Genomic DNA, 13114 nt, shown 5'->3' with positions numbered 1-13114 from the left:
TTTCATGAACACCGATATATACAGTGGTGGCCAAAATTGTGGACACTTTTGGAAATTTTTATGTTTTTGAATTTTGTATGCTTATACAAAACGTTACGTTTCACAAAATGCGAACTTGTATATGTCATTTTAAAGAGAATTTATTACTGAATTCAATAAAAACACAAAATTCAATTATTTGTAATACAAAAAATGTTAAACGATAATAGTTATCGATATACATCAGACAGTGATGATTGCAGTGAGTTATCAGTACTTAGTAGGGTACCCTTTATTTTTGATTACAGCTTCACATCGACGTTTCATTGAACTGACAAGAGTTTTAAGCTCTTCTTTCGTTATTACATGATGCCAGGAAACAATAAACAGCCTCAATTAGTTCCCTTTTATTTGATGGGCGCCTCATTCGGACAAGAGTTTTCAAACGGTGCCACAAATTTTCGATAGGATTGAGGTCAGGACTGTTTCCTAGCCATGACAACAATTTAATGCTCTTTGTACGAAACCACTCTTTCGATATTTTGGCCGTGTGGCAAGGAGCAGAATCCTGCTGAAAAATAAACGAAGCTTTGTTGGGAAAGAGATCTCTGATGGAATGTAGAAGTTTCGGTTCTAGAATAGTGTCAATGTATTTTCTGGCATTCAGTGTCCCATCGATGACACGAAGGCGACCCATACCATCTGCTGACATGCATGACCAAATCATAACACTAACTGGGTTCTTCACAGTTGCTTGAATGCAGTCAGGATGTAACTCTTCTCCTATTCTACATAACGATATCTTAGTTTCATCACTCCATATAACTTGTGACCACTGATCATCTGTCCAATTAATGTGTTCCTTTGCCCACTGTAGGCTTTTTTTTTTTTTTTTTTTTTTTCGTTGCTGAAAATTAAGATAAGGCGTTTCTCGTGGAATTCTACCTCTCAGTCCAACATCTGTTAATCTTCTCTTGATTGTTCTTGAACTGACAGAAACACCGGCATCATTCAGATCACTTCTGATGGCCGCTGATGACATTTTTCTATCTTGGAGACATAGTCTTTTTATTCTTCTGTCATCAATAGATGTGGTGCACCTTTTTCGGCCATTTCCTTCTTTGTTTTTTATTGAATTTGTCTCCTGTTATCGTAAACAAATCTTTCGGACTCCAGATGTAGTCACTGAACCACCCACCTATCTTGCAATTTCAGCATAGGAAAGACCACTTTCTCGTAACACAATAATATTACATCTCTTTCTAAGTGTCCAATCTACTCTTTTATTTGACGTCATTGCTTCTTGACTAAATATTAAAAATTTTTACAAAAATTCTTACTTGTAATTGCAGTGTATAAGAAACAGGTCCTCCTTCTACAGAACAAAGCAAAATAATGAATTACTTCTAGTGTAAACATGATGTCAGCTTCTACTGGCAGTTACTAACATTTGATTGGTTCTCAGAACAAGAACAGTGATTCGCCAAGAAAGCTAGACATTGCAAACCACTTCATAACTGTGTTTTTTATTTACATTAAAGTACATATAATTTTTTTTTGTATTGCAAATAATTGAATTTTGCGTTTTGTATTGAATTCAGTAATAAATTCTCTTTAAAATAATATATACAAGTTTGAATTTTGCGAAACGTAACATTTTCTATAAGCATACAAAGTTCAAAAACATAAAAATTTCCAAAAGTGTCCACAATTTTGGCCACCACTGTATGTCTGGACGCTAATAAAATGGGATTTCGAGAAATCATAGATATGTTTCAAGAGCAAACTATCAGTATATAAGATATTTTCTCCCATTTGCCTCCGCGGTTAGCACACTCGGCGTGTATTCGAGAGGTCTAGGTTCGAGTCCCGGCGAGGGCATTGCTCATTTTTCGCGTCTCCCGCATCAAAAGTAACTTAATATCTCGACAATGGTGCCCGAACTAAAAGGTGGTGAATGATGATTCTTCACCATCAAGATTTGGTCCCTAATCCCCAGTCACCCTTTAAAAGGAAGCTTAGTATATAAGGCGCCAGAAGTGGGCGCAGCCGAACCCACCTAACCAAACAAGTTGGTCTCACGGTCATAACAGGCCACACATGCGACATGCGACGAAGGACGTGGGCATCATCGCTCTACCAATACGGTTAATCGGTATAGCGCCACGTCCACCTTTATCTATTGCCTAGCTACATGATACATAAGACCATACGGTGGCTACAGATAAACTGTGCAGAAGATATATATTCAGATGCCCAAATACATCTTACGAAGGAACATGGGGTGCATGAGATGTATAAGGGCACATTCATAAGAACATATCTAAGGTGACACACATTGGGTGACGTACGCATACTTATGAATATAAGATATATAGGAGCAGAATCAGTTATATGTTACAGGATGTTGCGAGATATATGATACAAGATGCTGCGGATACAGATATATGCAGATGCCAAGATACATAATACGAGGTGAAGAGTGATATAAGTGGCAGGATACATGGTAGAAGGTGCGAAATAAGATGCATGATACAGGGTTGTGCGAGATATATGTTACAAGATGCAAAAAATACAAATATTGGTAGATGCCAGGATGCATGATACATAGAACATAAGGTGTGGTAGATAAATAAGGTGACAAATATAAGGACATGCACAAGGTGACATACACATAATTAAGAAAAGAAGGTTCAAAATAGGTTACATATTAAAAGGGTAATACGAGATATATGATAATTATTACACAATGATACAGGATATTTGTTAAAACGTACAGTGTTACATTTTACAATATAGGTTACGTATTGCAGGATGTTGCAAGATATATGATACAAGGTGCAGAAGATACTGATATAAGCAGATACCAAGATGCATGATACATAATACATATTAAAGGATGATACGAGATATATGAAATACATTACAGGATGATACGAGATATTTGTTAAACATACAGGGTTACATTTTACAACATAGGTTACGTATTGCAGGATGTTCCAAGATATATGATACAAGGTGCAGAAGATACTAATATAGACAGATACCAAGATCCAAGATACATGGTGCAGAATATATTACATGCTACAAGATGATACGAGATTATATATGCAGATGCCGGGATACATGATACTGAATTTACGCAGGAGTATATAAGGTTCGAATAATGAAGAGGGTATTTTCTTCTTTATTTCAGCATGCCTTCGTGGTGTAAAGGTAAGCACACTCGGCGCGTGATTGAGAGGTCCAGGTTCGAGACCCGGCGAGGGTATTGCTCCTTTTTTATTCCTAAATCAAATATACCTAATGTCTCTACAAGTTTTATCCCTCAAATATGAATTCCCAATCAATGTGTTTAGTTAAAACGTTGTTTTAATGTCTGGGAAAAACCTGCATATGATAAATGCATTTATTTTCTTCTTTTAGACCCAAAATGCAGTTTTAAGTTGATTTCAGAAAAAGTAAACTCACTATTATGGTCTTTTTACATATTTCAATGTATTCAGTCTAATATGCCAGTCCATTAAAAATGCGCCATATAGCTAGCTACGTACCATATTCGAAGTAGTAGATCATTCTCGAGATAAAATTAATCATTCTTACTTCCATTTTGATTTCAGTTGTTATAAATATTTCAGGCAACTGTGTTGAGAGGAAGTTATCATGGGCAATAATCTAGAATGGCCTTCTTTCTGTCAAGTATCTAACTTCTTCTATTGTACTGGTATTAGAAAAAGTCCGATTTTGGAAGCAAGCTGGATTTAAAAAAAAAATGCTCTTTGTTATCGGAGAACTTTCTTTTACATTTTTATTTCTTGAAAGCGACTGTGAAAAGTGAGACAGTTACAAATCACCTTGAAAACGGAAGACCCTAACTAACTGTCTTTCATTTCCTGAACCATTCAACCGTTTGGAATTAATGGTCCAATAGATAAACCGGTTTGCACTAGAATGATATAACCTTCAACAAGATTACTAAAGATCTTGATCAGATACCTGCTGCTCAGATGAAAGAAAAGCCAAATTAAGAAATAACATAAAAAAGTTTGGCGACCTCTTTTAAAGGTTTAAAAATAAACGTGTCAACAAATATAGATTGGAGAAGGAAAAACCTCTGCTTGTAATCTTCACTGGTGAAAGTGGTTTCCTTTGAAACGGTTTACGGCTTGTCCCAACCGTGAAAAAATATGAAGAGTGCAGGAACAGTGCAGTGACCGTAGAACAGAAGTGTTGCTCTGAAAGTGAAATTTTCTTCCGTTTGAATCTCTCGGAGATAGAATGTGAGTCGAGTGTGTCTGGTTGGTTTATATGTCAAAAGCACTCGCTTCTAACAAAATCAATAGCTCAAACACAAAGGAATATCAACTGGAAGTTCTACATAACAAGACTAATGTCGATGGTTCCGTCAAACTGGATTAATTCCTTTATATTGATAAGCAAGAATGTGTTGCCAATTTCCAGATCTTAAAAAAACATATTATTATTTTGCCCCTTGATATTGCAATACTTATCATCGGCTGTGGTTTCGTGACAAAGAAGGAAAAATGTGGAATTATTTTTTCCCTGCGTATATTACGTAAGTACTCATTTCATTATTTTGATAATAAGTTTATGTAGTATTTTTTTAATTTAAATTTTAATAAATTAAATCATATACGACACTGAAAGAAACTTTTATTGAATTTGAAAAGCTTTTTAAGTTAAAGCAGTTTTCTAAACTATTACAGAAATTCAATGTAAGCAGAATATAATTTATTTGTCTACCTGCTTGATCGTAAAATTAGCAAAATATAAAAATATATAAGTATGAAATTTAAAAAAAAAAAAGTTGAAAGCCTTCAGATTTTATGGCGTTCAGAATGGGCGTTTTTTAAGGTTTTGTATGTTACCTTTGTTTATTAAATATTATTCTTCTTCCCATTTAAACCATAAAAATTCAATTGAACAGCAATATCACAACATATTCAAAAGAGTATATGTTTAGAATTTCTAATACACAGTCTCGCGCGCTGGACATAATTTTTTTTCGGTACACTGTTACCATTGCTCACTTTAAAATCGTTGCGTTTGTTAATCAAAATTTCATTAAAGTCTTTACAAAATATGAAATAGTTAATAAAAAAATTTCAAATCAGGGCTTCCTGATGCCCATATTCGGTGGAAGATTACGTTATTCAAAATTGGATGGCTCTAGGTACCGTTGTTTTATCACAATGAGAGTGTGTGAGATTATAGCAAAGCCTCGAGGGCTATCTGCCTAAGGGGAGGGATGCCTTCGTGGAGGACTTTCTAAGGGAAACTGGCTCGTATACACGTTACACATGGGGAAAACCACGAAAACGCCCATGCAGCCAGCCCGTTCGCGGGATTCGAACCTCGGACCGAACTACCAGTGTTCAGCGACCTTACCGCTCGGCCGCTGGTGGGCTATCACAATGAGAGAAACATACATACATTTATGCAGATTCTTTATTATTTAATTTCATTAAATATAACACAGGGCTCTAATATTGGGTAGCAAAATAATTTAAAAAGTAATTCGCCGTTTATAGTGAATCCAGGCAAAATGCTAAAACGAAATTAAAAGGCATTCTGGGCAAATTACCCTTTGGACTACTAATAATAATTACTACAAATATTTTGCAAAAGTAATTGAATATTAGTACATTCGATTCGTTATTCTTCAAATTTCTGTTTAATTCTGTATGTCAAAGGATTCTAGACACTGAGCAACAGGTGGCAAAGTATGAAATTCCTTTTTTCGCTTATGCAAAAGCGAATTATTTTGCAAATTATTTTCAATTTCAAGAATTCTGTTAAATTTGAAAATTTTGAATTAAGAAACATAAAGATAAAATGTTTCTGCGAATATAACTAAATTTACAATACAGCGAAGGATCTACAGAATATGTGTTGCTTTCTGTAACGAATATCATTGTGCTGCCATGTTCTGAAAGTTAAAAAGGAAAATTTATTTATTTATTGTTATTGAGTTCTTTATCGTCTGCCATTCTTTCGTGTCAGAACAAACAGGAAGAGAACCTTCAGTGATGTTTCTTCCGCATCATGAGTTATATAAGTACTTTGTTTCGGAGAATTTTCTAGTATAAACTTTATAGCTATGTTAATTTGGAAGACTCCGGCGTGTTAAAAGTTGAATTCATGGAAGTAGATAGTTAAATTTTCAAAAAACTTTTATTTACTGCCATGTTTTTCTGCTTAACAGAAACTAAAACAGAATCTGACTTCTTGTCTATATATTGTACGCGGTAATCATATGCCATATATTGCTTTATTTAATGTAAAAAATGTTTAACTTATAGTCATTTTTGTTTAATAAAGTAAATAATTAATTATTAATTATTCTATTACAGTTTTTTCTAAATATTTAATCATAATACGGACATCATATTGATACTAATGTTGCAACCAAAGCTACTTAAAATAACAATTGCTGTCGAAAAGGGCATTTTCTGCGCATTTAGACAATTCTTTACCCTAGACATTGATATTTTAAGAATTATAAGTAGGCTTTTAACTTTGTAATAAGTAAAAAAATTACAGAATTGCTCTTTTTAGTGCAAGAGACTTCAGTGGAATGGCCTTGACTGGTACACTGACTGCTTAATGTTGGCAATATTGTTTTCAGCTTTCATAAACTACAGTAATTCTTATTTGAAATCCAAGGTCAAAGACTATTCGGGATCTTAGAGAAAATTTGAACATCACATGAGCCTTATCGGCTGCTTCTAATAAGTTTCACAATTCCATGGAATTCAAAGATTGCTCAACTTCTTGTTTTTTCATCTCCTGATTAAGGTTAAATTGAGATTTTAAACATGCGATTAAAATAGTCTTTCATCAATCCATTTTTACAAAGGAGTTTTTCATTTCTTCTCAGAATTCTCTTTTCATTGCTAGACATGGGAAAAGCAATTTCTTCAATGATAACTTCGAATCAAGACTTCGCAATTTTTCTACGTCGGTTTTTTATTTTCTGTTCATATTGCAAAATACTTCGTAAGATATCGGACGCTTCATTCGTATAAACTTGCATTCTTTCAATATAAATGAAGCCTCAGAAAATACTTTTATTTTTAAGTGTTACATCCAATAAATTTCCTCGTAATCATATCCAATAAAGTACCTTATTGCATTTTCAGATTTACAATTAATATCCTTTTATGTCATGTGTTGAAGAGTTTGAAAAGGAAAATTTCTTAATAACATTGCAGTTTGCTTATATTTTACTGTGTATCTTAGAAAAAGTGTTGTACTCACAGAAAGCTTCAGTCAAAGAGCCACACCTGATGATCTCATGGTCTTTGAATGAAGGTACCTTCGTCTTTGACTGAAGGCGGCACTGATGCTTTCGTCTGTTCTCAAATACAACCAGCTGTCAACTAGTATTAATCAACTAACTTCATTTATCGTGTAAAGACATTAGGTTTTATTTTGAACCAGGAGACAGGAAAAATGTGCAGTGCCTTCGCCGAGACCCGAATCTCGGACCTCTCGAATACGCGCCGAGCGTGCAGACCATTACTCCATGAAGGCAGGCTAAGAAGGCGGGAGAAATACCTTATAGCTTATTTAACTAAAAAATATTTACTTTGTCGTATATAGTCTTGTATATACCTTAAAAAAAGGTATTTCATGTATTAAGAAAGTATAAAGTACTCCTCCAGGAAGGGATCCTTGAAGAATTTTTATAATGGGAGGTTCTAATACTGCAGTAAAATTAAAAACTGAAAAATCTCCAATATACCAAAAGCATGATGTTTTCTGTTAAGCACCTCATATTGGTTGAGATTGACGGTTCGTAACATAAATGTGTTCTATGTGTTCATGTTTCATATTAACAACTAAATATTATATGATTACATTTGAAAATGGTGTAGGTTCTTTAAAATTCTGTGTATCTTATAGCATAAATATGTAGCCAAATTTAAAGCCAGGTGGTTTAAATTTCGGATGAAACATTCAAATTCCATGAACCTTGAAAGATAAGCAAGATTTTAAAACTCGAATCTTCTAGCACTTTCCTATACTTTCGAATCTTAATCTGATATTATAGCGGTTTAATGAATATAGATGTATTTTAAATTTGTTTCTCATCAAATGCAAGTATTAAATTTTGCTTTAATGAAAACTGTTTCCATACACCAAGGCATGCTAAGAAGGTGGGAGAAATACCTTATATACAACCCCCTTTTAAAGGACGAATGGGAATTACGGGGCTCAATCGCTTAATCCTGGTGGTGTAGAACGATCACCACAACCTTTTTTGTTCGGGCGCCACTGTATAGACATTAGATTATTTCGAAGCAGGAGAGATGAAAAATGAGCAATGCCCTCGCCGGGACTCGAACCACGGACCACTCGAATGCGCGCCGAGTGTGCTGACCATTAAACCACGAAGGCATGCTAAGAAGGTGGGAGAAATACCTTATAGACTCCCCCTTTTAAAAGGTAACTTGGGATGAGGGAACCAAATCACCAAATCCTGGTGGTGGAGTGTCACCATTCACCACCTTTATTTAGTTCGGGCGCCACTGTAGAGTCATGCAGAATTTTTTTGAATCAGGAAATTGAAAACATTTAATCGTATTGATTTTGTGCAGAGCCCTCGCCGGGATTTGAACCTCGGACCTCTCGAATACGCGCCGAGCGTACTGACCACAACTTTAACTATAAGTCCTTACATTTATTTTTTAACATTGAACGACAATACTAATGTTAAATCTGTAATATGCATAAACCCAACTTTATCAAGTTAAGGGAATATTAAAAAAAACCTCTATACCTGTATTGGTTATGCTCTAACAATGTTCGTAAAATATCTAATGTTCTACAAGGGGTAAGGTTTTTAGCCTAGGTACCCAGGTGTCCTGAAGCACCGTTCCACTGAGTCAGTACTGACCACTACACCACGAAAACATGCTAAGAAGGCGGGAGGAATACCTTATAATCGGTATATCTGAAAAATTTTAATGCTTTTTCTTTAATTGCCATAGCAATTAGAAATATTTTAAAAGAAAAGTAATTTTTTTATTTCTGTTGCTGTATTAAATTAAATTATTTGTTTACATATTCGTTATATAACATGTTATGCTCTTAGTTTCAACTTCTTCCCTATATCCTTTATTATAAAAGGCATTTCAAGTAACCACGTGCATGGTGATGACATAGTATATCTGATATTAAGTTTCGAGCTTAGCTGCTACCGCTTTAATAATTTAGAAACAGCCAAGAAATATTATCAGTCTCCCAAAATTCATCTTTTTATCAATAATAAATGCCAGCGGTTGTCACCCTTTTGACCAACGCGTACCATCTAAACAAAAACTGAAAAAATTCAGTACCACCGCTACATTTTAAAATGGTTATTTTTCAAATTCTCATTAAAAATATTTAAAATATATATATATATATATATATATATATATATATATATATATATGAATAAAATTCCATAGTCAAGAATACAGTTAAAATTCTAACTGTATGTTCTTTTCATTTTTAATGGCGACGGTCTCTTATTTGAAAGTACGTGGAATTAAATCCACAGCCCCGTAGTCAAGTTGTTTTTCCCGCCTTTTCTACACGTACAGTTATAGAATGTTCTGGAGATATTTAAAGCGAACTAGAATGGCTGACGTCATTTCTTTGAAGCTCCGCCTTTCCAGAGGCTATAAAAGGACTCGCAAAGAAATATCGGGGTCTTTTCTTTAATGCAACGATGCAGTAAACTTCATACAAAAAGTTATTAGTAATTCTTTTTTATTTACTCCGAAAATATGATTTTTTGTAACTGCTTTTTCTCCTGACCAACAATAAATGGATCCTGTTTTTTAAACTTATCGTCTGATAATTTAAGCTACGACTACATCTATATTTCTTCACCAATCTATTTATTCCGGACAAAAGCTGGTACATCACATATATATTACCATTTTGCACTACCTATTGGCTATTTGTATTAAATATGCACACATAAAAATGTTAGATTAAAAATTGGTTTTCATTTTAATTGTCAAAATTCAAGTTATAATTAATTCTAAAATTTAGTGTAAAATTTGGGTCTGTTTAAGAGAGATCAGTTTCTTTACGTCTGGCATTATTTCACTTAGTTTTAACCGTAAATTAGGATCCACTTTTAATTTTGTATTTAATTTTTAAATATAATATGAAAAAAAAAAATCCTTCACACAAATAGGTTGTACAAAAAGGCAATAAAAATTCGATAGCTTTATTTCAGATGCCTTTAAATTCTTTTTTTCCGTTCAGCCAAAAGTTAACAAGTGTGTTATTTTTGAAATACTCAGTTCGAGTTCGATCTTAGGAAATTTCTATGAATTGTTCTTTTTCTTTACGAGATTTTTTAGCTAGTTAAAAAGACTTTATTTCTTGCGTAGCAACTATTTTTTTCTTGCGTACCACCAGAGGTACGGTACCACCGGTTGAGAATCGCTGGCATAGCCGTTTTTAAGACCTTTTCATTTTAAGATCAAGAGTAAGAGGTTTTAAAACCTGGAATGTCATCTTCATTTCAATGCTAACAGCACAGACACAGGCATTTTATCCTTGGGATTCCTCAGATTTAAGCGTCAAATAACACAACTCGTTGAATACCGTCACAACAAAAGAGTGACATATTTTATACTGTCCGCATTTTCGTTTTTCGAATTCTTTTGAAATGCTACCAGCAAATGATTTTAAATAGTAAGCGGTGATTCGTAGTTGGTAAATTGTCACATGGTTAAAGCAAAAAAATCTGATGTGTACACCACATGACTTCCTTGTACGGAATATTAAATTATATGCATTTTTTCTTGCATTTTATTTAAACTTATTAGATTGAATTAAATCTACTTCGCTGACAGCGCATAAACCACAATAGAATAAATGCATTCTTTAAAATTCACTTTGTTTACCATAGCGACACTCTGGCGCTAGGTTCACTTAACAGTATTATATTTCATTCATATTATAACTCAGAATGCACAAAATTTATATCGTTTAAAGAATTATCCAATCGTTGCCACATGTTCCATTAAAATACTATAATAAAGCTAGAACGATGTATAAAAGAAATTAAGCAAACAAAACAAAAAAGAAACAATTTTTCACAGAGGACTGAGTATTTCTCATTCAATTAATTCAGTTCTCACTTCGCGACAAAGCAAAAATACATAAAAACTCAAAATATCTGTATTAAAAATTACTATTTATTAAAAATTAAATTACTAATTATTAAAAATTAAGTATATCTTAAACACTTATTTCCTTGAAAAAATACCAGAAAGGATTAAGCAGGATTTAATTCGCAATAATAAATGAATGCGTTATCTTTGTTGTTGCGAAGCTACGTTTCTCTAGATTGGCAACAAATCCACTACTCTGCTGTTTCAAATGTAAACAAGCAATGGCCGCCATCAAGAAAAGTATTAGGCTTAGTGGCACTTAAACAACTTTAAAATTGTTGATAATTCTAAAAATATTGCATACAGATTTACTAAAGGCATAAACACGTTCACCGGAAGTCAAGAACAACATAATTCAATCTTTTCATAGTCATTCAACATAATTCAATTAAAGCAAAAAATGTACAATTTACAAACATGTAAGAGTAAAGAAACTGAGATCACTGAGCCTGGCAACAGAGTGGATTACGCTTGGTGCGGACGATTGCAACCAAAATACGAGGTGCACATCTACATGTTATAGCAGTCCTATATACAAAATTTCAACGTTCTGAGGCTGTTCGTTTTTGAGTTATGCGAGATACGTAAGTACGTACATACGTTCGTACAGACGCCACGAAAAATTCTCTTCGGAATTCATTTTAAAGCAGTTTTATAATTTTTTAGAGGAAAAGAGTCTTTTATTCTGTCTTTACGTACAGATATCGCTCAAAAACATCGTTAAATTGCATTCGATAGCGGTCATAATGGATATTTTCGTTGAAATATGCTACCTGAAACTTTTCGCGATTACAATACTTCCTTTTTACTTCGTACAAGGAAGTAAAAAATACAATGAAAGCAAAACTAAAGCATAAGCACAGCTGTCTGTTAGCTGCAAACAATCAACATATCTGCATATTTAAACCTTATCGAAGAGCATTAAATGCAGTACAAAATTCTCGCTTTCGATCAGCTTCGTTTCAGGTTTTCATACCTAATGATTAAATTTTTAATTTACAAAATTATTGAAAAATTGCTGAACGAAAAATAAAAAGTTTTTCAACTTTTAGAATTGATTTCAATTTACAGATTCCAGTAGTTTCGCATTAGTTGTTTGATGACCAACAAAAAGGGCAATGTTTCACTTCATTTCGTCTTAATGGTCATTATCCACTTCTCGCCGTCGGTAATAATTCCGTATTAACATATCCCAAATTATGATATTTGATGTTTTGTGAATTTTGTTAATTCTGTCGAATAAAAATCCAGCTAAAACATAAAGAAATCTCAGGGTGAATTCTTTCTTGTATCTATGAGTATCTTCCATTTAAATACCGAGAAGCAAACAATTTAAAACTGTCAGTTGTTGAAAAATTTTCATTCTAATTTTGCTTGAAGTAATAATAAGCCCGCATTTAAACGAATAACATCAAAAGCTGACTATTTAGAAATTTAAATTTGAGTAACTGATATTGGGGACGGATTCTGGACGAATAATATTCTTCGGCTTTTCTGATAAATCAAATATAAAAGGCGTAATTTTTCATTTCGAAGGAAGCATTAATTTATAAACAAAGTCATAATACCAAGAAATGAAATTTGATTATGCTGTAGTATTATAAGGTATTTTCTCCCTACTTTCTGCATGCCGTCGTGTGTGTGCGTGTGATTATGGCAAAGCCTCGAGGGCTATCTGCCTAAGGGGAGGGATGCCTTCGTGGAGGACTTTCTAAGGGAAACTGGCTCGTATACACGTTACACATGGGGAAAACCACGAAAACGCCCATGCAGCCAGCCCGTTCGCGGGATTCGAACCTCGGACCGAACTACCAGTGTTCAGCGACTTTACCGCTCGGCCGCTGGTGGGCGCATGCCGTCGTGAATTTAATGAATTGACAAAAAAATTACAGGTAGAGTAAATTACAATACTATCAACAAGATTCACT

At 33.8% G+C, this 13114-nt stretch overlaps 1 protein-coding gene across 4 annotated transcripts in view; it reads left to right on the top strand.

The window, feature by feature from the left end:
• Window positions 1–13114, top strand: part of LOC118184693 (dermonecrotic toxin SdSicTox-betaIIB1bxii-like) — a 180833-nt gene that overhangs the window by 72699 nt on the left and 95020 nt on the right. The window contains exon 1 of one of the 4 annotated variants that reach the window (XM_085822845.1): window positions 3977–4555. The exons of 2 other annotated variants lie outside the window; for them this stretch is intronic. The gene's annotated coding sequence lies outside the window, so the exon portion shown is untranslated. Of the gene's footprint in view, window positions 1–3976; window positions 4556–13114 lie in introns of those variants that run through there. One more of the 4 variants, XM_085822850.1, reaches the window with a different exon arrangement.

This window comes from Stegodyphus dumicola, chromosome 8 (genome assembly GCF_044657685.1).
Source record: "Stegodyphus dumicola isolate Sdum_Otavi_A_Nest chromosome 8, ASM4465768v1".
Lineage (NCBI taxonomy): Eukaryota > Metazoa > Arthropoda > Arachnida > Araneae > Eresidae > Stegodyphus > Stegodyphus dumicola.
This window is presented reverse-complemented; position numbering and strand designations above follow the sequence as displayed.